The sequence below is a fragment of the Lynx canadensis genome, chromosome F1, assembly GCF_007474595.2.
Source record: "Lynx canadensis isolate LIC74 chromosome F1, mLynCan4.pri.v2, whole genome shotgun sequence".
In the NCBI taxonomy this organism is placed as follows: domain Eukaryota; kingdom Metazoa; phylum Chordata; class Mammalia; order Carnivora; family Felidae; genus Lynx; species Lynx canadensis.
Window position 1 is genome coordinate 46,955,486 of NC_044319.2, and position 27,213 is coordinate 46,982,698.

The 27,213-nt window shown below is 36.9% G+C and overlaps 1 long non-coding RNA gene across 1 annotated transcript; it reads left to right on the forward strand.

Annotated features, from left to right (window-relative positions):
- Nucleotides 1-18,709: 18,709 nt before the first annotated feature.
- On the forward strand, nucleotides 18,710-22,975 carry LOC115505691. Its single transcript, XR_003966090.1, has 3 exons — nucleotides 18,710-18,763; nucleotides 21,351-21,408; nucleotides 22,656-22,975. It is a non-coding gene; the product is annotated as an uncharacterized LOC115505691 (long non-coding RNA).
- The last annotated feature ends 4,238 nt before the right edge of the window (nucleotides 22,976-27,213 follow it).

Consider the following 27,213-nt stretch of genomic DNA (forward strand, 5'->3'; position numbering starts at 1 on the left):
AAATTGAAATGGAACGTCATTAAAAAATAATATGTCAAAAATATGATGCTATTAAATTTCAATAAAGCCTAAAGAGATCTACTGAATCCAATCAAGCCTTGCAACTTTAAATAGTAACCAGGAAACACTGAGAAACCTATCTCGATGGAAAGAAATATATTACAGTTCACCTATTTACAGAGCAGTTATTAAGAAAATAAAAGAGTCATCATATAATATACCTCTCTGGTGAGGTAGGGTCATCCTGAAATCATGTGGTGTCCATATGTTGTGCCGTCACATAAAGTCTACGCTTGATACACAATTGTATGCCAATCCAGATCTTTAACCCTCAATCTGAGACAATAAAATTAGCCTTAATAGTTGAGTCAGTAACCTTTCAACTTTGAAAAAATAAAGACTTAAATAAAGATGAAAAAGCATGTCAAGTCCATAATGCAAATATTTCCATGTAAGAGTATAAACAAAATGTGTGTATTTATGCACAATGTGGCAAAATTAAAACAAATCCGGCATGTTAGGGCATCTGAGAGATTGGACTCGTGACTTTTACTTAAGGTATGGAAATGACTTTATATTTCTTATTTGATATTGAAAGAGGTAAGGCAATGGGTCTAATTCTGTAAACGATATTAGAAAACTTAGAATTTACTGTCCCAAGTTTAATTTATTCAATTTAAAAGACTTGCCTAAACGCTTAGGTAAAGTTTCCTTGTAAGAACCTATTTGGCATTTGAAGTACTTAAAAAGAAAACTGAAATCATTAATGTGTAATGCAACTTTAAATGTTATAGGCAATTTAATTACTCAAGATTATGAATAAGACTACTTATTAAACCAGTTCAATTTAAATAAAACATTAATCAAGGATCAATAAAAAGTGATTGTTCTACTGTTTATATAAAGATTACCAGATTTATAAACAATGTCAAAGTAATGATCAGGTAAGGACTGAAAAACAAAAAGAGTAAAGTGGTATAGCTTAAAGCCATACATAAGTAAAATAAAACTCTACAAGTATTTAAATAAATTAAAAAAATAAGAAGGGGGAGGAGGGAGAGGGAAATACAAGCAAAGGGTACAAATAGAGAAAATAATGAAATTATGGATTACAATCCAAACATACTAATAATTAAATTATCAATAGCATAAATACTCTAATTGAAAGGCAAAGACTATCAGAATAAATACATGACCCAATTACATGCCATTTACAGGAAACTAAATATAAAGAAACAGGATAAAAATAAATAATGAGGAAAAAGAAATAGCATGCAAATAGTAAGCATAGAAGTCTGGAGAACCTACACAAAACACATATTAAATGTAAAGGCATAAATATTTTAAAGGTAAAAATGATAGAAAAAGATATACCATGCTAATAACAGTGAAATAAATGCTGTAGTTGCTTTATTAAACAGTGTAGATTTCAGAAAATAATTAACAGGGGCTAAAAAACAGACATTTCATAATGATAAATTATGTCATCAAAAGAACCTAATAATCCTAATTTTTCCCACAGAATTCAAAATACATGAAGCAAAAAGTTTTGTTGATTGTTTCTTTTGCTGTGCAGAAGCAACTGCACTACTAGGTATTTACTCAAAGAATATAAAAAGTACTAATTCAAAGGGATACATACACCCAATGTTTATAGCAGCATTACCTACAATAGCCAAATTATGGAAACAACCCAAGTATCCATCAGCTGATGAATAGATAAAGAAATGTGGTAGAGGGGAGCCTGGGTGGCTCAGTTGGTTAAGTGTCTGACTTCCGTTCAGATCTCCTAGGTCTTGAGTTCGAGCCGCATAGGGCTCTGTGCTGACAGCTCAGAGCCTGGCACCTGCTCTGGACTCTATGTCTCCCTCTCTCTCTGCTCCTCCCCTGCTTGTGCGCTCACTCGCACTCTCTCTCTCTTTCAAAATAAATCAACATTAAAGAAGATGCAGTATATATATACAAGGGAATATTACTCAGCCATTTTAAAAAGAATGAAATCTTGTCATCTGCAACAACGTGGGTGGAGCTAAAGATAGAATTATGCTAAACAAAATAAATCAGTCAGAGAAAGGCAAATGGAATTTAAGAAACAAAAAAAATGAGCCAAGGAGAAAAAAAGAGAGGGGGGCAAACCAAGAAATAGACTCTTAACTATAGGGAACAAACTGATGGTTACCAGAGGGGAGGTAGGTGGGAGGGATGTGTTAAGTAGGTGACAGGGATTAAGGGGTACACTTGTCAAGATGAGCTCAGAAGACTCAAAATTGCTACAGTGTCAATTTTTCCTTTGTTGATTCCTTGACTCAATGTAATCACAATCCAAACCTCAGCAGATATTTTTTTTTATTTGGTAGAAACTGGAAAACCAGTACTAAAATTGATAAGGAAATGCAAAGGACCTAGAATATCTGAAGAACAGCCAAAATAATTTCTTTTTAAAAAGCAAAGACAATGTTGTGTTTGCATACAGATAAACAAAAAGACCAACACACATGCACACAAATGGACAATTTTTGACAAAGTTGCAACAATAAATCAAAGAATATTTTTTTTTCAAAAAAAGGCTCTAGAACAACTGGCTTTCCATAGTCAAAAGGAAAAAAAAAAAGAATTTTATACTTCATACCAAATACCAAATAAAATGAATGTGGTAATGGTTTCACGGCTGTACAAACACATAGTAGCTCAGCAAATTGTACATTTAAATTTGTAAGGTCTATTTTTTTTTATACTTTAGTAAGAGAAGGTGAATTAATACAGACATCAGATTATTTATTATGGGAAAAGGAACACAATCTAATTTTCTTCTAAATCATTTGTAAAAAAAAAAAAAAAGAAAGAAATTAGAATGAAATCTAGAATTTGAATACAGAGTTAATAGGAAATAATTTAAATTGAATAAACAATAAATAGTGAAAAGCTACAGGTACATATATTTCCCTAAATTTATTTATTTTCCTTCATAAAATATATTTTAGCCCATATATTTATCTAAATATATGTTGCATCTATTTCCCATGTTATGTTTTCTTTCAACTCTATGATTGTATTTTAACAGTTTTATTACACTATTCACAAAAGAGAAATAAGCATTTTAAAAACTATAAAAATACAGAAAACTTGGAATAATATAGCATAATTTGGAATATAGGAAACCCTTTACATCTACACAAACATCTCAGCATTTCAAAATTTTTTGAAGTTTGTTTATTTATTTAGAGAGGAAGAGAATGCAAGCAGGAGAGGGGCAGAGACAGAATCTCAGGCAGGTTCCACAACATCGGCACAGAGCCACAAGCGGGGCTCAATCTCACAAACCATGAGATCATGACCTGAGCCAAGATCGAGAGTCAGACATTTAACCAACTGAGCTACCCAGGTGCCCCAAACATCTCAACATTTTAAAAGAAGAATTTAAATAATTAAGAGCTCAAAAGTAGACCTCTTAGGAATTTATTTGTATACAGTACAGTATATAGTATGAAATAGAATCTAAAATATTTAATTCTAATCATCATATAATAAATTCTCTTACATGCTTGTCTCTATTTCTACATTCTTCATTCTGTTCTATCAGATTGTATACCTACAATTGTATCAAATGTCTTATTACTATATGTTTTTATAAAATTTCATAGTAATTAAATTAGTTCCCAGTCATTGTTCTTTTTTCAAAAAATTACTTGGCAATTTATTTACCCAGATAAATTTTGTTGTATAATTTTCAAGCTTAAAAAAGCACAACTTTGAATTTTATTAACTTTAATTAGTTAAATAACTAAATAAAAAGGATTGACATATTTATTTATCATGTTTTGTTTTCCTAATCTGGAGCATCAGTTATTGGGGTTGTCCTTCATGCATTCAATGAAGTAAAGCCAATTTCTTCATATTGTTGTCAATTCACATATAACTACAAATAGTATTAGTAAACGTGCTTGCATATCATATTTAATAACATTGAAAAGAATGGTTTTGGCAATTTACCAAAACTAAACCCACTACCAACAACAACAAATAAAGAAGGGTGGGTTATCTTTAGAGAACAGAAATATGCTTCCTATGCAAAACCCAATTCCAGAAAGTTCTAAAATGTTCTTTTAAAAATAACAGTATTATTGGAATTATCTGTACTAAATTCTGTATAGCAAATTACTTTGTAGATGAAATTTATTTTATGTAACTGTACATATACTGGCATGTTTATAAAGAAAAACAAAATTAGTCTCTTTATTGCTGTCCCTTATGTATCTTTGTATCTCCCAAGGCCCTTGTGGTAGTAATATAACCTAAAAAAAAAAAAAATGCACAAATTTTTTGTGATTTTTTTTTTTGTTTCAAAATATATAGCCCTCTCTGCCATGGAGATAGATAAGGTTAGGACAATCTCCTCTCTGTAAACTGCCTCCTAAGAAAGTAAATTATCTACTAACTGTAGCTACAACAGTTGCAAGAACAAAATGTGTAACTCTGAAAGGCCCCATTGCAGTAAATGCCCTCTAAACACTGAGAAAAATAATTGCTTAGTGACTGATCAGGTAGGGTGTAAGAAAACATTTCACTTTCTGAATGTGAAGTTATAAAGTTTTGATCCTGTTCCTTATCTTCCCCAGTGACTCCAATAATGTGGTTTCATCTCCAGTAGAAAGGAGGCTAACTTTTTTCCATCTAACCTAGAATATCTTCAGCTATTTTGTACAGAGTCATCTTGCTGTCATTCAATACACAGAAGCAGATGTCCTTTTGCTCCTATTTCCCACTTTTCATTGTCCCTGCTGCAAATTTTTCAATGATTCTTTTTATGGGCTCAAGACAATTTCATTCTATCAGCCTTTTCTTTTTATGAGCATTCAGGGACTACAATAAGACAGGGCACAGTGTAAGGAGACAGAAAGTAAGGCATTATGTTCTGAGATGTGAAGTCAACAATAAGGTGAGAAAGAGATAGAGCTTAGGGAAACACTCTAGTGCTTCCAAGAAAAGTAGAATGGCAGTTCATACATATTATTTAGGAAAACTTTCTACTTATAGAATAAAAAGAAAAGCAAGAATTGTGAGCAGAATCATTAAAGGCTGGCACCATCTTCCATCCAATTCTATGTCTCCTTATTCCATAACAATAGGGTCTGAATTGAGCATATACTCATCAAGCTACAGACAACATTATCTAACTTCTCTTTCAGCTGATGATAGGGATATAATAAAGTTCTCAACGATGATATGTCAGTGGAGATGATGCACGAGTAACTTGCTTAAAAGAAAATTACCTGACCTTCACTCACTTGCTCACTTTCCCTTTCTCTCAGACTGAAACATGGTGAGGTAGCTGTACAGCTTCGACTTGACAGATAAGGAAAATGTTATTTGAGATGAACAGACAGAAGGAACCTGGGTTCTTGAATGGTCTTGTCGGGTACAGTCCCCATCAGTCTCACTAACCTCCAGACAACTTTGGGAGAAGAACGAAATTTCTATCTTATTTAAGCAACCATATTTGGGGGTCTTTATCAGCCTGATCTTAACCCTAACTGAAACTGGGACTTACATACAAACCTGACATCTAGTTTAAAATGTGAAAAAATACTATTGTGCTTACACTCAAATTGACAGTGAGGATACATTCAAGAGTGACTAAAAAAGAAAACAAAAGGGGGAGTATGAAAAAAATTGTTGGCAATCCTCTATCCATGAGAAAAACTTTTTAAAGGTTTAATACCAAAAACGAAAGAGAAAAGCCAAATAATTTGTATATGTTATCAGAAAAATATAAAATAAAAAGTTGGACTGTAAGACACAGAAAATAAAACATGCAATGCAAAGTGACAGACGGGTACATAAACTGAGGTGAAAGGGACGCTAACTAAAATAAGCTGAGAACACAAAGAAATGAGAAAGTGTAGTGAGAAAACACCACAATTTTAAATCAGATTTCAATCTGCCTATTGGAAGTTTTAAAGAATTAGAATCTCCTCACAGAAAATACAACCAGTTGTGCAGAGCACAATGGATAAGATTAAAATGAGGGAACAAAATAGGCATTTTAAAATTTTCCAAAATAACCATAAATATACAAGAAAAATATTGCTGAGCTGAAATAAAAACGTATGGTGGCAATTTTTTTTTTGAGATACATGTTTAAAGAATAAATTTCTACAAGGGTTTAAAAACAGAGGGAAAAATGGGCTATTTACAAAGGAATGAAAACTAGGCTTAGGCATCTTATATTACATCCAAACGAATAAAAAAACAATAATTAAATGCTGTTCAACAGGCAAAGAGAAGAGATTGCAAAAAACATACTCAATGAAGTCATCATTTTTCTGTGAAGGTACTGGACTTAAACTCACTGATATGTAAAGTCTCAGAAAACATACTATGCACTGATTCTATGAAAAGTACTTGAAGAGTTAATCCTGATAGTCTTTAGATGAATCAAATAATAGATTTTAAAAGACTAATCATTTATACCATGTAAGTATTTTTAATTAGGGAAAGAAATAAAAGAAGTAAAAGAAATGAGATGAGGATGTGTACTTTCAGAGCAAAACATTAGTAACAATAGGTAGACAGTAGAAACCAATGCTACCTGAGAAAATACCCAAATCCTAAAGTCCTAAAGGAAGCATAATGCTCAAACTAATATAGGGGACATCCAAAGACAACTTTCTATCCATGATGTTTCCTCACAAAAGACATCTATGGTAACTGTGCATGCTTAGAGAAGGAACCATACATATCTGCAATGCTGGCAATGTTTTACCTCTGTGGATGGGACCTGGTCACACACTGTTCACGTAATGTTCCAAACAGACTGAGTACTCAGGTAGCCCATGTGGTTCCCCATAGACAAGTCATAAATAAATAATAACTTAAAATCTTGCAAAATGTATTGTTTTCTACATATTTGCAAGAACTGCTGGGAGCTGACAAACTAAAGATATTGTGTTAACTCTTAAGCTAAAATACAAAGTATCTCTAAATAGATACTGTGAATTTTTTATGTAAATGATATAAAAGAATTTCTAAGGCTGAACAAAAATAATTTTTAAATGTATCAAATAATCTATAGAATTAACAAGTTTTACAAAACAGAAGTTCAGGGAGAATTAAGTTTCCAAGTTTGCATAAAGGGCAGCCAAAAGTTAAAGATTTATTCTTGGATGTCATGTGATTAGAGTTCACTACCAGGAAAAGAATGTTACACTGATCTGAAAGTCTTACACCTTCTGTTATTATATTTAAAATTCTAGACCACTCCCCTTCTTGAGGCACTCTTTCCCCTGGTATTCTGTTACATCACATCCTGTTGGCCTTCCTTTCTTCTTTACCATCCTTTCCTTTACCTTCCTTTCTTCTTTTGTTTCTTTCCCATCTTCCCAACCAATGGCTAATAACTATGGCCTTGGGCTAAACGTAGCCTGTTTTTGTAATGAAACAAGTTTCATTTAAAATAAATAAACAGCCTTGCTTATGTGTTAATATATTGTCTATGGCTGCTTTCATGCTACAATGGCAGAATTAAGTAGTTACAACAGAGACCACATGACCTGCAAAATGTAAAAACATTTACCATCTAGCCCAATGCAGAAAAAAAAATTTACAAGTCCTGCTCTTCATTATTACCATTCCTCAGTTTTGTCCCAAGCCTTCCTCTCTTCTTATTCTGTATACTTCTCCATGTTCATTTAACCGACTCTACTCCCTTCATTTCTTCCACCTCACAAGCGTGTAGCTACAAGCCAGACCTTTACCCTTAACCTCCAGATTCCCGTGTCCAACACTCTTGGGCATATCCACCTGGATGTTTTCCAGTTCTCTTGTTCTCGGTGCATACAAAAATAAATCCATCATCCTCTTTCCACCAAATCCTCATATTCTTGTTTCTCAGCAGATGTAGCCACTGCTTACCTGGTCTTTAAATAAGTAATTTGAGAACCTGTGCTGACTCCTCCTCTCCTCCTCCCCCTCCTTTCCCTCCTCCTCCCCCTCCTCCTCCCCCTCCTCTATCTCCCCCTCCTCCCCCTCCCCTAGATCATACATTCACTACAGTATGTTGCCGTATTACCTCAAATCCTTCTGATTTTCCTCCATCGATCCCTCTAGTCCCAAATACCATCATGCCTTCTCTGAATTACTGAAACACTCCTTAATTGACATGCATATGGTCTTCCTTCTCTCTAATCCCATCTTTACACTAAACCAACATTATTCTTTAGACATAAAGACCAAACCAATTCTTGTGTTCTACTATAGTCTCCGATATCTAATAAGTGATCAGTATTTTTGCATGCTATGGTAACTACAATACCATATTGTTAAAAGGAATACAAGAAATAATAAATAGATGTGAGTCCACAAGCTCACTTGTGGACAGAGGGCAGAGAAGGATGGTATAAATCGAAAACTCTCATTTCAGATTAAAAAATATATATCATTTAAAGTAATATAGCAGAGATTCCAAGCAGATTAACAAATCTTTTTTTAATGCTTATTTATTTTTGACACACACAGAGAGAGAGAGAGAGAGAGAGAGAGAGAGAGCATGAGTGGGGGAGGGGCAGAGAGAGAGGGAGACACAGAATCGGAAGCAGGCTCCAGGCTCCTAGCTGTCAGCACAGAGCCCGACGCGGGGCTCGAACTCATAGACTGCAAGATCATGACATGAGCTGAAGTCAGACGCTCAACTGACTGAGCCACTCAGGTGCCCCAAATCTGCTTCTTATTCTTTCTGGACACACAGCTAGACTATATCCCCCACCCCACCTTTTCTTTTCTTTTCTTTTCTTTTCTTTTCTTTTCTTTTCTTTTCTTTTCTTTTCTTTTTCTTTTTCTTTTTCTTTTCTTCTCTTTTTTTTTTGCTGATTTTTCAGTTATATTTGGATATATAAAATATTTCTAATCAGTAGAATGTGAGGGAATGAAAATGGTCACATCTAGGCCTCACCTTAAACACTTTCCATTTGTAAGCTTCCATGCTCTTTCCCCTTCCTATTTGATGCAAGAAAAAATGGCAACTTTGGGATATTCATGCTTAAGATGACAGAGGCAGAAAAAGAAATACCCCCTGAATTTCTGAATCACCACTTAACAAGAAAATATCTCTTATCAAAAACATTGTGGTAGGGGGTGCCTGGGTTGCTCAGTCAGTTGAGCGTATGACTTCGGCTCAGGTCATGATATTGCGGTTCGTGAGTTCGAGCCCCACGTCAGGCTCCATGCTGACAGCTTGGAGCCTGGAGCCTGCTTGGATTCTGTGTCTCCCTCTCTCTCTGCCCTTCCCCTCCTTGTTCTCTGTCTCTCTCTGTCTCTAGCTCTCAAAAATAAATAAATGTTAAAAAAAAATAAAAACACTGTGGTAGGCTGAATAATGATGCCCCAAATATGTCAGGCACTAATCCAGTTAACCTGTGAATGTAAGCTTATACTGCAAAAACAACCTTGCAAATATTATTAAGTTAAGGTTCGTGAAATGCAACCTTAGCCTAGGTTATCTAGAGGGTAGTCTAGGGGCCCAAGTTAATCACAATGATCCTAAGAAGGACACAAAAGGACACAGGGTCAGAGCAGAAGACAATGTGATGATGAATGAAAGGAAGAAAAAGGAAAGTGACGTGGGACCATGATCAGAGAATGAAATAGTCTCTAAAGGTAGAAAACATTAGGAGCGGATTCTCCCCTAGAGCCTCTAGAAGGAACCAGAACTGCTGACACTTTGATTTCAGTCCTATGAGGACTCATTTTTGATTTCTGATCTTTAGAATTGTAAGAGAATGGATTTCTGTCATTTCAGCCACTTAGTTTGTGGTAATTTGTTGATTTGGGCAACATAGGGTCCTAGCTGACTCTACCAGGGAAAGATCAGAAAAGGGTTCTGAGATGAAACTAGATGGAGACAGGGTATAAGGACATTTGAGGATATGGAGACAGCAAATGCAAATAACATTTTCATAAAAAGTGAAGACTGAATGAAAGAAAATAAACTTAAATTGATGTGTTCTAGAGCATATATGGACTCTGAGGATTATCTTTCATTTGAGACGGACAAACAGATGATGCAGGGCAGAGTGGAAATGACTGGAAGAGAAAAGTCCTTGAAAAGGAGGAAGGGGGTCTGACTGGAATCGAGTGAGAATACACTGTCCTTTGATGAGAAGAGGGACACTTGCTCTTCTTCAAGATTGCAGGAGGAGATGGGTGCAGTCGCTTACCGATAAATAATTTGGTGACGGCCTTTACAAATGAGAAGTTCCATTTTCCCCATGAATAAAAGAGCATCAGGTAAAATTACACATAGAATAAGGAGTGCGATGAGTTATGAAAGAATAGGAATTTCATGAGTTTACAGAAAATTTAGTCTTGTTTCAAGTTGATGATTATGCATTTCTAATGATATCAACAGGGCTGTGTGTTTGTGCTGTTTTGTTTTTTCCAAAATATTTAGTAACACGGATGTAAGCATAGAGAAGGTATAAGTTTGGGCTCATGGAGGGCTGCTGAGTGAAGAGAAGAAAAAAAGAGAAAAAATATTTGAGACTATTTGCAAAGCAGCAATAAGTGGTAGAAATAAGACATAATGATCATCACAAATGATGGGACTCCAAACCAGAAAAGAAGAGTAAACAGGAGTGGGTGGTGGACAGAATAAAAACGGTATCCATAAATTCAACATGTCTATAGAATTACTGAAACAAAAGATCTTCATTGTCAGATGTCTCCAAAGAGGACCTGAGCTACAGCTGAAGATTCAGGAAAAACAAACAAACAAACAAATAGGGCAAGACATGGCAGCTGACAGGATATGTTTAAAGCTTACACACTCCCAGTAGGAGCTTCTCTCAATAATGTGGGGTGGAGGACTTTGAAAGGGAATTTTGTGCACCCAATGTTAGGACCTAAAATAAAAACAGCAAGTAAGAGCCAGAGGCACAGAAATACAGTCTACTACTACTCTCTGATTTCATCTTAACTTTCTCTAAAAATTAGAAATACTTATTCATGAATCCATATGCCCACGTTGGGATGATTACAATGTAATAAACGGCCCATCTGGCCTCTCACACTGACATTCAAGACCTTCATAAATTTTCCCTGCTACAATATCTGTTCCTAAACCTTTAATGAGAAACCCTACTTGTTAATGCACTCAGAAAAGAAGCATTAGCCAAGTTTGCACAAGTAAATATAAAAACAGAATGAAAATATAAAAGCATTATTAAATATAATGATCAAAGTATCCCCTCCCTAAAGGAACACTGACATTGGATAAGAAAAGAGAAAAAAAAAGAGTTTATAATTATACAATTAGACAAGTGAAAATAGGCAAAAGAATTATTTAAGAGTACCTCACGTTTTGTTTTTTTCTTTTTATTTTGAGATAGATGCTAGAAGTGTTAAATAGCACTCATTTCATCCATTGCATGCTAGGGATGTTATTGCCAAAAGAATTTTAAAATTGAATAATTCACTGACTTCACCTCCCTGACCCTATGTAAGTACCTGATCTTCAGGTAACAGCACACCAGTCCTGAGTTATTTTTTGTGCATCAGCTCAGCAACCAAATGATGACAATAAGTTCTGCCCATTTTATTTGTAGGAAAGTAAATGCACATCATGGAGCCCTATAATAATGATAAGTTCTTCCTATGACTCTCCTAAGGAAACAGTAACCAAGATATTACAAACAGGGATGAGTACGGAGAAGGGGAGAAGAGTAGCTCATTTTAAAATACAATGAATCACAGCGCCTGGGTGGCTTAGTCCGTTGAGCATCCAGACTCTTGATTTCAGTTCAGGTAATGATCCCAGGGTCATGGGATCAAGCCCCACATTGAGCTCCGTGCTCAGCATGGAGCCTGCTTAAGATGCTCTCTACTTTCTCTCTCTCTTCCCACTCTGTCCCTTTCCCCCACCTGCTCTCTCTAAAAAATAAGAAGAAAAATAAAATAAAGTAAAATAAAATAAAATAAAATAAAATAAAATAAAATAAAATAAAATAAATCACTACTATATTCTACTTCAGAAACTGTAAGTGATCTAGATGAACATGGGGGGAAAAAAACCTTTGGTTCTGAGCCATTCAAGAACTGGAAATATGTCAATTTACGACATTTCCATGAAATAAAGAGAGTGTTTGTTGTTATTTTCCTCCATTAATTCTAAGCATTATTTACTTTTTACTTAATTTTACCATCGGAAATAACCAAATAAAAAGTAGTTTACTAAAAGTCAAATATAATTTTTCTAATACTTGAAAACATAAAGTAAGGAGAGCAGGAAGAAAATGTGCAAGGAAACACAAGAGGAAATGGTTATCAAAAAGGGTAAAGGTAAGGGGCTCTTGAGTTCCTCCATTGGTTGAGAGACTGGCTCCTGATTTCAGCTTGGGTCATGATCTTATGGTCATGAGATAGAGCCCTGCATTGGGTTCCCATGCTGGGCGCAGAGCCTGCTCGGGATTCTCTCTTTCCCTCTCCCTCTGCCCCTCCACAGCATGTGTGTGCTCGCTCTCACTCTAAATAAATAAATAAATAAATAAATAAATAAATAAATAAAATATTTTTTTAATAAAGGGTAAAAGTAAGTCTCCTGAGTGCCTCTTATATCAAGGTAAAAGCAAAGTGAATATGGACAGCAGACATATTCCAAATATATTTATACTAGATAAGTTCTTCCTTCCCCTCTATTTGCATTAAAAACTTATGTCCATGCATTACTTACTGGAGGTCTCCAATTAATTCATAATATTTAGTGGAGTACTGAAGTTGTTCCTACCTATAAATAAATGGTACTTGTGCCATTATGCATCCCTGTAGTGATATATCTGAACAAGGTAAAGATCCGCTTGAGATCTTTGAGATGCAACCCCCACCCCCGCCATCCTCACAAAGTTTTTATTCCCTCTTTTCTCCTAACTATCCTTGGCCTGTTGGCTATATAACTCATCTTATCCCTCCCACTCACCAAGAAACTGGTGATAGCTCTAGATATTCATGCTACCTAACAAATCAAAGTCAGTTTCCCAGGCCCATCACCACCCTGGTGGCCCAAGGTCAGGTAACGTCCTTGAAACATGCTTTAAAAATCCACCTAAACTTAGCTCAACACAGAGACCTCCAAAAAATCACATTTAGGTGAAAGATTAATGATATAGATTATTTAAAAGGATTCTTGAAGAATTTTTAAAATGGGTCAGGGCTGAAGAGTGTGTTTCAATTTTAACCATATACACAAAGCAAGAGAAAACTGAATTACAACAGAAAAATCTTGAAAATGATATGTAGATAAATATGTAAACTAAGAAATCACCCATTAAAATAGGTTATATGAGAAAAAATATGCATTATGTACAAAACTAGGCCCTAGAAAGAAAAAAATATTAAAAAGTAAGTCAAATAATTATATCCTAGCTTTATTCAACATTACCTATCAAAGCTTGAAATTAATAAAATAATAGCAATGTACTAAATGAAAGTCTCTTACAAATAGAAGTTCTATGCTAGCATTTGAAAAAGAGCCTAAGATTATACTTAAAGCTGAGATCAGAAACAGAAGTTTTAATAGATCAAAGTAATATCTTCTATTTCATGTCTCTCTGCAGAACAATTAAGGATTCTGTTATTAACCATCTGCTAGGTTGGGGCTTTTTTAAAAATGAAATTAAAAAGAACAGGACACACCATCTCATGACTGTATTTGAGTCATCATGTGTAGAGTTTGTTTACATCAGAATGACAAATTTTTTTTTTTTTTTTTTTGCCAAAGAGTTATTAAAAGAGGCTTTTGAAAGAGCTGGTACATTATATGATGTGCTCAGATAAGGTAATGGAATGAACCAGAAAATCTCTCATTAGATAAGGTTCTGGGAGCTGAGAATAAGATGGGCATCATTTAAAATGTCCAAAAAGCTAAAACTAAAATACAGCAATACATTACACAAGGGTGGCCCCTCTCCTTGATTTTCAACAAAGTTGGAAACAATTAAGGGTTAAATATTTAAGCTTTAAAAACTAGGCATTTTCTGTCATAACTGGAAAATGCACTAGTTGGGAGAAAATTGTTCCTAAGATTTTGGAAAGCAACCTATTTGTTTTTTCCAATGGCACCCTTTATGGAATTTTCTGGAAAACTGCTTCTTGCTTTAACAAAATATTTTTAAGTAATAATACACCATATGCCTTGGGGGAAAAAAGAAAAAAGAAACTAATGAGAAAAGAAATCCATCATTTGCATTTTATTAATAGAGAGTTCAGAGAAACATTTACATATCCAGAAAAGAAAAGAAAAAAAAAAACCCTTTAAACAAAACACATAACCACATTTGGTCAGGTAACCAAAAAATGTTTTTAAGTGTTTGTTTGTCTGTTTGTTTGTTTTGAGAGAGCGAGAACATGAACAGGGGAGGGGCAGAGAGAGAGGGAGAGAGAGAATCCCAAGCAGGCTCCACAATGTAAGCATAAAGACCTACACAGGGCTCAAACTCACAAACCGTGAGAACATGACCTGAGCTAAAACCAAGAGTGGGAGGCCCAACTGACTGAGGCACTTAGGCACTCCACCAATTTTTTAATCTTCTGTTCTCTTCTCCTCTGCTCTCCTCCTCCCCTTTGAAATCAGGGGCAGCTGTATGTTAAGTTTCATTCTATTCCATAGACCTTCATGATAAATGTGGAGAGTTTATACAGAGGCAAGTCACATTTAAAATTATTTGAGGGGCGCCTGGGTGGCGCAGTCGGTTAAGCGTCCGACTTCAGCCAGGTCACGATCTCGTGGTCCGGGAGTTCGAGCCCCGCGTCGGGCTCTGGGCTGATGGCTTGGAGCCTGGAGCCTGTTTCCGATTCTGTGTCTCCCTCTCTCTCTGCCCCTCCCCCGTTCATGCTCTGTCTCTCTCTGTCCCAAAAAATAAATAAACGTTGAAAAAAAAAAAAATTTAAAAAAAAAATAAAATAAAATTATTTGAGATGTCTCTCTACTCCAATTCTGAAGGTAAATGCCTGGAATAAAAATTGAATGTTAACTTCTAGTTTAATTGGTAGATTTCACTAGAGGAACAATACAGAATCCTTTTTTTTTTTTTTTATGCACAATGCCTTTTTTTTAATTAAAAAAAATTTTTTTTGTTTATTGATTTTTGAGAGAGAGACAGAGACTGAGCATGAGCAGGGGAGGGGCAAAGAGACAGGGAGACACAGAATCAGAAGCAGGATCCAGGCCCTGAGCTGACAGCACAGAGCCTGACACAGGGATTGATCTCACAAACAGCGAGATCATGACCTCAGCCAAAGTCAGACGCTTAACGGACTGGGCCACCCAGGAGTCCCATATGCACAGTGCCTTTGTATGTCACTCTCTGTTCAGAAAACAGAATTATAAAATGTAACATCCATAAGATATCCCAGAGAATTTCCAGCCCATTAAAAAGATTAGTCTCCATTAAAAGATTAGTATAGCCGAGTGTAGGAGAGCCTAATCCTGACTCCTACCCCCAAACCAGATACCGAACAGCCCTGAAAAACTAAGATACCCAAAAATGCCATAGGTCTATTTGCTAGGCAATTAAGATTCAACAGAGAAGGAGTATTTACTCTACTAGAGAAGGGAGGAAGTACATTATAGCTTGGCCACTTTCTCTCTGAAAAGCAAAACAGGGAAGGCTGCGGATCCCATAGTCCTGCTTGTGGACTTCTTTCTATTTTCACTGCTGGTTTCATTCCTGCCTTCCACTGTAACAGCATTCCAACTAGTTTTAAGTGTTCACTTGCTTCAAGCTCATGCACCTTGCTTGTTGACCTGAGTCCCTTGATCTGCAGCAGAACTAACTTACTTTTTTGAGATTTGCAGACGATGGCCTGAAGGAGTAAAGGACCTAACCTTCCCAGAAGACAGGGCCTGACTACATTTGAAAACAGCTGTGGCAGACACCAGCAAATCAATTCAGGGTCATGCCACATACGACTGGCTGCCTGGACACCTGCTTCTCCTGCATGTAGTGCTCCTCCCCTCGCTTTTTCCCATGGCTTCTCTTTAGAACTTTCAACTTCGTCTGGACGGGGAGGATGGTCTTTGAAACATTAGTCCACTATCTTCCCAGGTTGCTGGCTTCCTGAATAAAGCCAGTTTTCCTTTCCCACCATCACTTGTCTTTTTATTATTTACTTTCAATCAGTGAGCAGCCAAACCTGAGTTTGGAAGCTATTCTTTGTCTGGTAACCCTACCATGTTCAGTGTCCATAAGCTGGGAATATCTCTGCTCCAATTTCTCCAAAAAATAAAGCTCCTCTCACCTCGTGGGGAGTGGGAGAGGGTAGTTGCTTGGCTGCATGGAAAAGGGAGAGCATTGGAAATCTAAGGTTTTTGTTTACAGACTTCTGAGTAGTCTCACCTATCTGCTGCTCCCTGTGCCCTCTGGAGTACTTGTTACCTCTAAGCACAGAATCCTTCAAAACTGTCCAGGAACATGTTCCCCCACCCATAGGATCCATGTGTCCAAACTCTGACATAGACAATGCATACTGTTTTTATTTTGGTCAAATATTACTTCTCCGTTCTTTTGGAGAATATTGAGATTTAGACTCCTTTGCTGTCTTTCCTGTTATTTTTATCCCTGTTGCTTAATACCATTCTTGTTTTCTTATTATTTTCACTGTAGTAGAGTTTTTATAAGGCACAAAACATATTCATATAAATTACCAAATTTAATATTTTTCTCTTAAATAAATGTGTATTTTTTAAAGCACAGGCATATAATTATATGTGAACATAAAATTCTATGAAAACCATGTCTGTTCTGGCTTCCACTGTTTCCTCATCACCTAGAACAGGGCTTAATCCATAATTACTTTTGCATGAATGCACATACACACATATCTACAAAACATAATTTCTCTGTGAAGTATTTTAACGTGGCAATTCTATATCATGTTTTTATGGATATTTAAGTTGCCATTAAAACATGTAAATGCAGACTAACATTACTGCTAAAAGCAAACCTATATTCTATACAAAGATTCAGAATTAGAAATGACTGCAAAAATGTGTGTATGCATATATATGCACATAGACAGATATATAGATATATAGCTATATCCTCTGATTTAAATTAACAACAGCTTATTCTTATGTTTATCCTTAGCAGTTTAGCTCAACTATTTCTGAGCCATATAAAAAAAAATCAGTCCCAGAGACAGAAAACTTGAGCAATGCTTGTGGTTTGACATAAAAAGTGGACCGTAAGTCACACAGTACACCATTACTCTATGGCAGATAACCGCCACGTGTATTTTAGAAAGGTCCTTCATATACTTTGACTACATAGACTCTGGTCTATTACATAAAATATGCCCAAGGTCAAGTCCAACAGGGAAAAATTAGAAAGTATGCCTCTTTCATCATTGTTTAAAAAGTTTAAAAATCCTCGGAGGCACCTAGGTAGCTCAGTCTGTTAAGCATCAGATTGTGGCTCAGGTCATGATCTCATGGTTCATGAGTTCGAGCCCTGTGTCGGGCTCTGTGCTAACAGCTCAGAGCCTGAAGCCTGCTTTGGATTCTGTGTCTCCCTCTCTCTCTGCTCCTCCCCTGCTCATGCTCGTTCTCACTCTCTCAAAAATAAACATTAATTTTTTTAAAGTTAAACCCTCAAAATATTGCATTTATTTTTTCAATTTTTTAAGTTACTGGAAATATATACTACAGTCCAAACTGAAGACCAGTTCTTCCTTTTTAGTATTCTCTTCATCTGATCCATAACTTTCTTTCCCTTTTTTTACTCTTCTGCCTTCTGGATTCCTTCCCCCCACCCAGCTTTCAAAATTGTTCCTCCTTTTTCTTTTCCCCTGTCCTTTTTCTATTCCCTCTTCCATTATTTTGCAGTGATGAACATCTTTTGATCATTGAAAGCTTGAGAGTCATGCTCCAAAAATTATATTCCTTTTGTGTTTTGGACATGCCTGATTTGTTGAAGGTTTATTACTTTAAGATGAAAAGGCATTAAAATGGCACTATTCAAATAAAGTTTGAGTCACCTGAGACTCAATACCCTGAAAGAATGGGGGTGGGAGATTGGGAAGCATTTAGGGAGGTACAGTTGTGTTGGGATTAAGAAAAATCTATAACAGAATATATGGGATTAATCTTAATGCCATTCATATTGTACTATATAGCTAACTACTATGAGGCACAATTAAATGGAAATGTTTGTCTGTCTCTTTCACTCTCCACATATCATGACACACACGCATTCTCTGTTTTTCTCTCTGCATCTCTACATGTATACGTAGCATAGTGGTGAAGATCATGGGCTGTTTCGTCATAAAGATACAATTTGGATCTTGACTCAGCTATTGAGTATTCAAGTCAACCTTGAGCACGTGACTAATTACTCTAAACTTTAGAACTCCTTTACACAATGAGAACACAAATACCTAATTCTCAGGTTGTTGTCACAGTATTTAATTAATATATCTAGCTGTTGATCTGGCATAGGACCTGGTAAACACTCAAGGGTGGCAAAAACTGCTAGCTATTCACCAAAATCCATGTTCTATCTTCCTTCAGACCAGAGCAAGACCACAATGGCTAGCTGCCTTTGAAGATAACAGAGCTATGTGGTGGAGCTATTTTGAGAAGATGGGGAGCAGAAGTGATATGTGCCATTCTGGCCAATAAACACCTTGTATGTATCATTCTCTCTGCTCTTTCTCTTTCAGCTGGTGATGAAGCTTGACCTTAGAAGCTCTGTAAATTCTCTTCTTGCTCCTTTGAAATGTATGTAAGTCTTCTCCCAGACTCTTTCCAGTGTTATGACTCAGAAAATATCTTTCTCAAAGACCTCTGAATATGATCTTTGAAATATAACAATGGAAGGAGATAACACCCCTACAGAACAATTACTTTGGGAGGTAGGTAGAAAGAGCTAGAATGTTAGGTGTTTAATTCACTCATTGCTGCTTATATTCAAGTCACACAATAAAGAGGTGAACTCAAGAGAGAGTTCCTGGTTTGACAGCAGAGGTGAAAGAGAACAGAGTCCTAAATTTCAGGATCTTTAAAATCTGAAAAGTAAATTGTTTCTGTAGCGTAAGAATAGGAAATAAGACTGAAAGAACATTTAAGTATTAAAAAATCCCTTTGATTTTAATGTTTATCAGAGGAATGGACATATGAGGCATAGCCTATTCAAATGAACTCAACTACCATTTAGTTAAGAAAAAAATAAAAGAAGGAAGGAAGAAAGGAGGTGGGTAGGAAAGCAAACTTTCTATTGTGACTAAGCCAGAGTATATTCTTGGAGTCCAGATACAAGAAATTCTATACCAACTCTGAGAAAATCATATGGGCATGCTGACAAGAACCAACAGGAAACATTTTCATATTCCTCAATCCAATATAATACTGGGAAGGGTCTTGGGATTTTGACCTAGGTCTGTGCTGCATCCTTCAATAATTCATTTAATTGTCTTTGTTTCCATTTCTGTACTTGTAGTGAATGTTGAAATTGATCATTTAAGCTATTTTACATGATTTTTTTTTTACTTAAACACAGTCTAATAATGGCAATAAAAATATGACTAAACTCATAGGTAGGAACTCAAACCTTACAGTCAATTATTTTAATCCAGTTCACTTGAAATTTAAAGGACCTCTGCTCTCTGGCAGGCCACTTTAGCCAGGTGAAAAAGCGTTGACTCACCAGCATTTGAGCTCCTCATGAAGATAAGGGGATAAGGAATACACAGAGATGGAGGCTTTAAACAGATATATTCTATACTATTAAAAAAAAAGCTTTTAGAATATTTTCAAAGCTGAATGGTGTAGCAAAATATTTTTCCTTTGTAGAAGAAACCAGCAAGAACAAACAGTATTTCTTTGTTCATTATAACATGATATTTGTATACAGACCCTTGCAGTTGATTAGAGTAGTGCTAAATTTCAAAGAACAGCAATCTAGTTTTTATATAGTTGAGTGGCCTAGATATTAATAAGGATATACATACTAATGATGATGAACCAGCTGTCCATGGAAAAGCTGATTTAGAGCATATCCAGTTTTATCATTCTGACAGCTCGCACGGGAAAACATACCATATTCATTCCCCTTCCTTGTGCTAGAGTCAAATTAGAATTTCATTTAAAGATAAGGAGCCAATATCATACCATTTTACATTCTCATCTTTATGACCTACTTATTTTTCATACTTACTGTTAAGAGATGGGCATTCTTCAATGTCAGAAGGGAGTGGTTTTATTTCTCTCTATATTTTCTGTTTTAGTGAACTTTTGAAAAAAGGCATTTCTTCTGTCTATCTCAAACACACTTTAATGTATCTGAGATCATAATGATCTTTTTTTTTTTTTCATTTAAGCATTTTTTTGGTTGTGGGCCTCTTTTAGCATTTTCTTATTTCTTATCAAGTATGACTTCATTATATTTAAGCCCTTATTTAATAAAGTGTCATTCATTTCTAATTAGTGGTAGATGATTTCTAATTTGAAATAGATAATAATAATATATGCCTCTGTAATATTTTAAATGACTATAATAACAATTTGATCAGAAGAACTAATTATTAGTCCAACTTTTTAATGCTCTCTTTGATGACAACTGAATTAGACGGGATGGAAATAAACTGATCTGGGTAGGGAGATCAGAGAAAAAGAGAAACAGAGTTAAAATTTCATACATCAATTTTCCTTGGAAAATGCCATCATGTTAGTATTAATGATACTTGTAACAAGGGCAAGGTAAAGCTGTGAAATTTCTGCTGAGTTCATAATGTCCTTTCTATTGTCCGCTCTTTTTCAACAGGGTACAATGCTCTTGAAACCTAAGAGCTTATATTTTTTTCATGAAGGCAATGCCCACCCAACCTGCTCTGCAAAGTGTCCAAGAACACATGCTACTAACGCCATGCGGTACACATACACGATTTGCTGGTGCACAACTCACAGGCAGAGAAGCAGTGGAACATATGTGATCCTCTAAACTCTTATGGTCTTACAGCTTAGGCTGGGCACATATGGTCTGAAATCATCATGGCCAACAATCCTGTTGATAGAGATCCCAAACCTGTAATGGTCTATACTTTTAGTGGAACAGATGTGGGGGTTGGGGGTAAGGTGGGAGACAGGAAACATTTATACTACAAAGGAACAATAGGAAATGGCCTTATTTAAAAGGTAGAGTCATGGAACACAATAGCTGGAACTGACCTAGGCTTTTTGTTGAGCTAACATACCACTGAGCCACTCTTGGCTAACTTTGCAAAGTAAGGAGGAAACAGCATCTAGAGCTATCCAAATTGGTCTTCTCACAGCCTCACAAAAATATTCCTACCTGTCTCCTGTTTCGTAGGGCCCTACCGTCTGCTAGAGAAGTCACAAGTCAATGATGGTTGTTGCATTAAAGCACTGTAAGTTGTTACTTCATACAGGTAATGTAATAATTATAGTCATAGTCATAATCATAATCCTCATCATAAAGTATATACAGTGTTTATTGAATCCTTACCATGTACCAAGCACTATGCTAAACACTTTATGGACATTAAGTCATTCAATTTAATCCTTCCAAGAATCCCAGATGACAAACATTGTTATTAGCCACAAAATATTTAGATATTAAAATGGGAAAATTAGGGGCACCTGGGTAGCTCAGTCAGTTGGGCATCCGACTTTGGCTCAGGTCGTGATCTCACCGTCTGTGGGTTCGAGCCCCGCGTCGGGCTCTGTGCTGGCAGCTCAGAGCCTGGAGCCTGCTTCGGATTCTGTGCCTCCCTCTCTCTGCTCCTCCCCTGCTCATGCTCTGTCTCCCTCTCTCTCTCCCAAAGGTAAATAAATTTAAAAAGTAAAAATTTAACAAAGGGTGCACTAGTCAATTAAGCCTTCACCAAAATAACTTAATTTAAAATGGAGAATTTAAACACCATCACTTTTTGGATGGGAAAGACATCTGAGTGGGAAATACACTTTCTAGTTTTATCCAACTCATAACCAATTCTTATTGCTTTTTACTCCTTTGAAGAGGCACAGATCAGCTGGCTTTCCAGAAATATACTACACTATCTGGAAATCCAGGTGTGAAGAACAAATTTCTGTGCCCTGGATATTAAACAGAGATGGCCTCCTTCATAAACTAACCACAGCCAATTTACGCAGATACCCACTGCAGAAAAAGCACAAAACAGTATAAAGTAAGCATTCTTGTCTTCCATTTCTAGCAGCTCTGTCTTCTGCAAATACATAATTCATGCAGCTATCAGGTCACTTTCTTGTCAGCGTCACAAAGGAAAGTGGGAAGGAAGGGCCATTTTCATACTAATCAGTCAGAGAATATTTTGCAATACATTGTATTTTGCAAATACATTGTAGCCAAGTGCAGCTCCCTCAATGTGCACACTTCCTGCAAAAGCCTCAATGTCTTATGAGTTATTAAAGCATCAAGACTAAATTGGAACGTTGGCATTTTTAAAAGTAGACTATAAAAAATTACCATTCAATTCCCTTTACCCTTTTCTCCCAGCCATTACTTTCCCGTTAAACAACCTGAGGTCTCTCTAATAGGCCTCTCCTTCCTATACTCTCCTGCCACTTTTGCAGTAACCACTTTGGAATCTTGAAGCTGAGACCAGTCACCTTTATTTGCCCTTCTCTTATCCAGCAACAGATCGCTACTTAATCCCCATCCATTTTTAAAAGGAGTTCACCAAGATGTTTCAGGTGGAAGAAAAGAATACTGAAGAGTCTAATGGCCCTCAAAGTACTATTTCCACTGCCAGTTTTCACCGCAGAAGCACAGGAAACACCTCAAAGTCCTGCAAAGAGATGGGTACAACCTCGTGGACAACTGTTGGGCCAATGCTTTGGTTTTCGGCAGTACACAAACAGAAAGGTCCTGGGCAGCAAGTAACAACATGAGATAAGAAAAGAAACCCTACTGGGGTGCCTAAGTGGTTCAGTTGGTTAAGCATCTGACTCTTGATCTCAGCTCAGGTTTTGATCTCAGGGTATGAGTTCAAGCCCCACATTGAGCTCCATGCCCCCACCCCCCCCTCTCCCCCCCCCCCCCCCGCCAAAAAAAGAAAAAAAATAAAAGAAAAAATAAAAGAAACCCTGGTACTTTAATTTCCTAGTCCCCAGGTCAAAGAAACCAAATCAGTGATTCAGACCTAGTCAAGCTTCTATAGCATCTATTTTGGTTTTTATTTTTGACACTATGAGGTGTTCTTTTTGCAGCCTAATTTCATTTATTCTGTGTGCCTCAGGGAACAGGACTCCTCCCAATTGCTTTGGAAAACGATGCCATAGTTTAATAGATGTCACTAGCACAGAGGAACTTTCATGATGTTGTGACTAAATTTTTCTTTTCTTAATTGCATACCATTATTCCTAATTATGTTTACTGGTATGGTGCTAAGTAATTATGCTCCCTTCTTCCTGTTAACACCCTTCAGATATTAGAAGCAGTTTTGTCCCTCATTAATTTTAGCTGAGAAGGCTATGTATATTTAATTTTGTATTATTTTCCAGATTTGTGTCAAATTTTCCTCCTCTCCCAAGATGTTTTGCTCCCATACAAAGTGCTTCTCTGTCTTTTAGAGTACGTAATGGTCATCCCTCTGATCTCCTTGGCCCCCAATCTTAATGGGGATTGGCGTTTCACTTTTCACTTTGTTACCTAATCTCTAGCAAAAGCCTATCCTTGTCTCCATGGTCTTTTCTACAAATTATCCCTGCCACCTCTTACCTGCAACTGGGTTGTCTTCACAACCTCCCTAAGTGTGTTGAGGCTGCTATAACAAATACCATAGGCTGGGTGGCTTATAAACACCAGAAATGTATTTCTCACAGTTCTGGAGCCCAGAAGCCCAAGATGAAAGCATCTGGCAGATTTGATTTCTGGTAGAGCCTGCTTCCTGTTTCATAGTCTTCTGATAATGTCTTCACATGGCAGATAAGCTAAAAGGCTATCAGGGGTCTCTTGTATCAGGGCACTACTCTAATTCAAGACCTAATCACCCCCTGAAGACCCCACCTCAAAATACCATCATATTGGGGATCTAGGTTTCAACATACAAGTTTTGGGGAGACACAAATAGTCTATAGTGCATCCTGTTCAGAAAACTGTCCTCCTCAATGCTTTACTTCTCTATCCACATGTGTATCGTTATGTTCTGGGCCCCCTCGGCTCTTCTATCTTCAGTTCCAACCTGCAGATAAAGCTGTCTCTTCTGCCAGGGCATTCTGACTACCTTCATGCAGCTACTAGACAGTCTAAAAGTGCCTGATCTTAGGCCCAAGCTTCTTACCTTTTGTCTCCAGCCCTGAGGCTTCTTTGTTGGTACCTAAGTTCAGAGGCCACAGGATTCCCAATACTCACGGGTGATGTGCAAAGAAAGGGGTGAGTTAGCACTCCACAGTGTAAAACCTACACCAGTGGGGATAGAAGCTGACAAATAAACCCTCCCTTCCTTCCTCCCCACCAGCCCCCAGCCTCTTGGACTGAGAAGTAAGGGGTCTCACTTAGTGGAGCCCAGCTCAGGAACACACCTTCGCCTGGCTCTTCTGTTGCTCATCCCTACTTTCCTGCTCAAACTCCTTTAAGAAAGTAGGATCAACGAAGCCATGGCTTCACACTGGTCTTTCAGGTGCGCCCAGGCTAAGACAAATCATTTGTCATCCTTCATAAAATTACTTCAGGAAAAAAGAATAACTTACTCAATTTCACCACTCTCTACCTGTATATCTTTCTTTGGTTGATTCATTCAAAACTATTGAAGAATGCGGAATGTAAAAGAGGAACATTAAGGGGAAAATTGCAAAGAGAACACCAGAAAGAGAAAGGAGAAAGCAAGACAGATGAAATGCACTGTACAACTTCACACAGTGTACAGACTATTTGCTATCTTATTTAATTTTCACAATAATCCTATGAAATAGAGTTCTATGAAATAGAATTTGGCCACATGCTTGAAAGCATAAAGGCTGAGTAGCAGACTCTTTCTTTTCATGAAATTGAAGTTTTCTAATACAGACTACTTATACCCTTATAACCTGTATTAATTATCTTTGCTGCACAATAATATCTTTGCTGCATTTAAATAAATATCTTTGCTGCATTTAACCCTCAGTAGGTTAAAACACATATTTACTATCACACGGTTTTTGTGGGTCAGGAATTGGAGCACAGTTAAGCTGGGCCTTCTGCCACAGGATCTCTGAATCAAGGGGTCACCAGCTAGGCTATGGTCACCTTAAGGCTCAGCTAGAGAAGGATTTGATTCCAAGTTCACATGGTTATTGGAAAGATTAAGTTCCCAATGGGCTGTTTAATTGAGGGTCTCAGTTTCCTCCTGACATCTGGCCAGAAGCCGCCCTGAAGTTTTTGCCACCTCAGCCTCTCGAGGACATCAGCTTGCTATATCAAAGTGTACAAGCTGAGAAGGCAATGGAGAATCCGCAAGATGGATGCCAAACAGTCACTTTCTAACTGTTTTCTAACCTAAGCATGAAAGTGGCATCCATCAATGCTGGTGCGTTCTACTGGCCAGAAGCAAGTAATTTAAGGGAAGAAGATTCCACTAAGTCACGAATGCCTAGGCAGGCAGAAACCTTTGGGGCCATCTTAGAAGCTTTCCTGCTGTGCATTTCAATTTAGTAAACAAGACATACAGCAAAACTACAAAATGAAGAAGGAAAGAGAGGATACAGTTCTAGGGTACAAATTATAAATTGTATGCTATAATATTTAACATGACTCCTAATTTACAGTCAGTTTTTCTGAGTCCATAGCTCCTTCTCTCCCTGCCAAGCCACATCACATTTCTAGAGGCAGAGTGTTCTTACTGTTGAGACTTGTTAGAGAAGGCTAGGCAGGAATGCAGAAGTCCTTGGCTCCAGGCTGGAAAGTTTGAATTTATGTCAGCTTAGGGATTTGGCAGTCTCTTAATTCTTTACTTTAAAACTGGTGTATTCTCAAGAGATCTATATGGTGAATTGCTTGCAAAAATGTTCCCAATTCTCCACCCCTTTGCTATACTCTTTGCAATGTGATTGAATATGGGCTAGCCTTTTGGCTTGTTATAGTCAGTAAAGTGCAAAGGAAGTGACCACATGCTTGTTGAGCTAAACCTTAAGCAGATTTCCATTCTTTCACTCTTCCTTGAACCCAGAAACCTGCATGAGAATAAACCCAAGTGTGCCTATGGAGGTATGGGAGGCCATATCGAGCAGAGCCAAGTCAGTCCAGTTGTCCAGGAAAGATGCCCTACATGATACAGAGCCCAGCAAAGATCCACAGAGCTACCTAGCCGACCCTACACTGATCAAACACACAAGTGTAAGTCTTTCTCAGACCAGCCCAAGTCACTAGAAGAACCTTGCAAACTGGGAGACTCACAAGAAACAGTGGTTGTTACTGTAAATCGCTCATTTTGGAGTGGTTCATTCTGTAGTAATATTTAAATGATATTCAGTAAGGTAGTCATAAAAAAGGTCAGTTTAGGAAGGAAAAACTGAAATCAAGCCATTACTAGAAAACTACAGTGTGAGTGTGAAGTAATAAGGCCCTAACCTCCTAGCAGCAGTTAGGAGGCATCCAACATTCGAGAGACCAGGTTTTAATAACAGTCTCTGAAATTAAGTTCAGATGCCACTGAGTATACAAGGGACCAGGGCCTTAAAAGCTGAAAAGAAAATGTTCCTGAAGACAATTCACAGAGACCATCTTACTCCTAGCCTCACTTTATATTTTGAAATCAATAGTAAAAACAACTGTATTTTAGAAAAGACATAGAAGCAATTTTAAAGGAAAATCACAAAGAAGACACATTTTTCACAGTATCTGTAGGTAGCCTCCATAATACATAAAAAGGGCACCCCTACTAGGTATGTGACTGGTTTTCTGTCTTTTCATACAATAAGAGCCGTAATTGAAAGAGGATACCATCGAAGAGGAATTGGAAAACCAGGACAGTCCCAGAATTAGTCTCAGGTGTAGAAGGAACTTGAAGAGTCATTTAACCAAACAGGTTTTGTTAAACAGATTCCCTAGATGATATTCCTTAGTGAATGTAAGAACTTCCGTTGGCCACCTCACCTGATTTGGGCTCCACATGTCAGCTTTTTCTTACATTTAACCAAATTCAACTCCTCATAACTCCCATTCATTGATTACTGCTCCATCCCCCAGAGCAGGAGTCCCATGAATGGGACCCCTC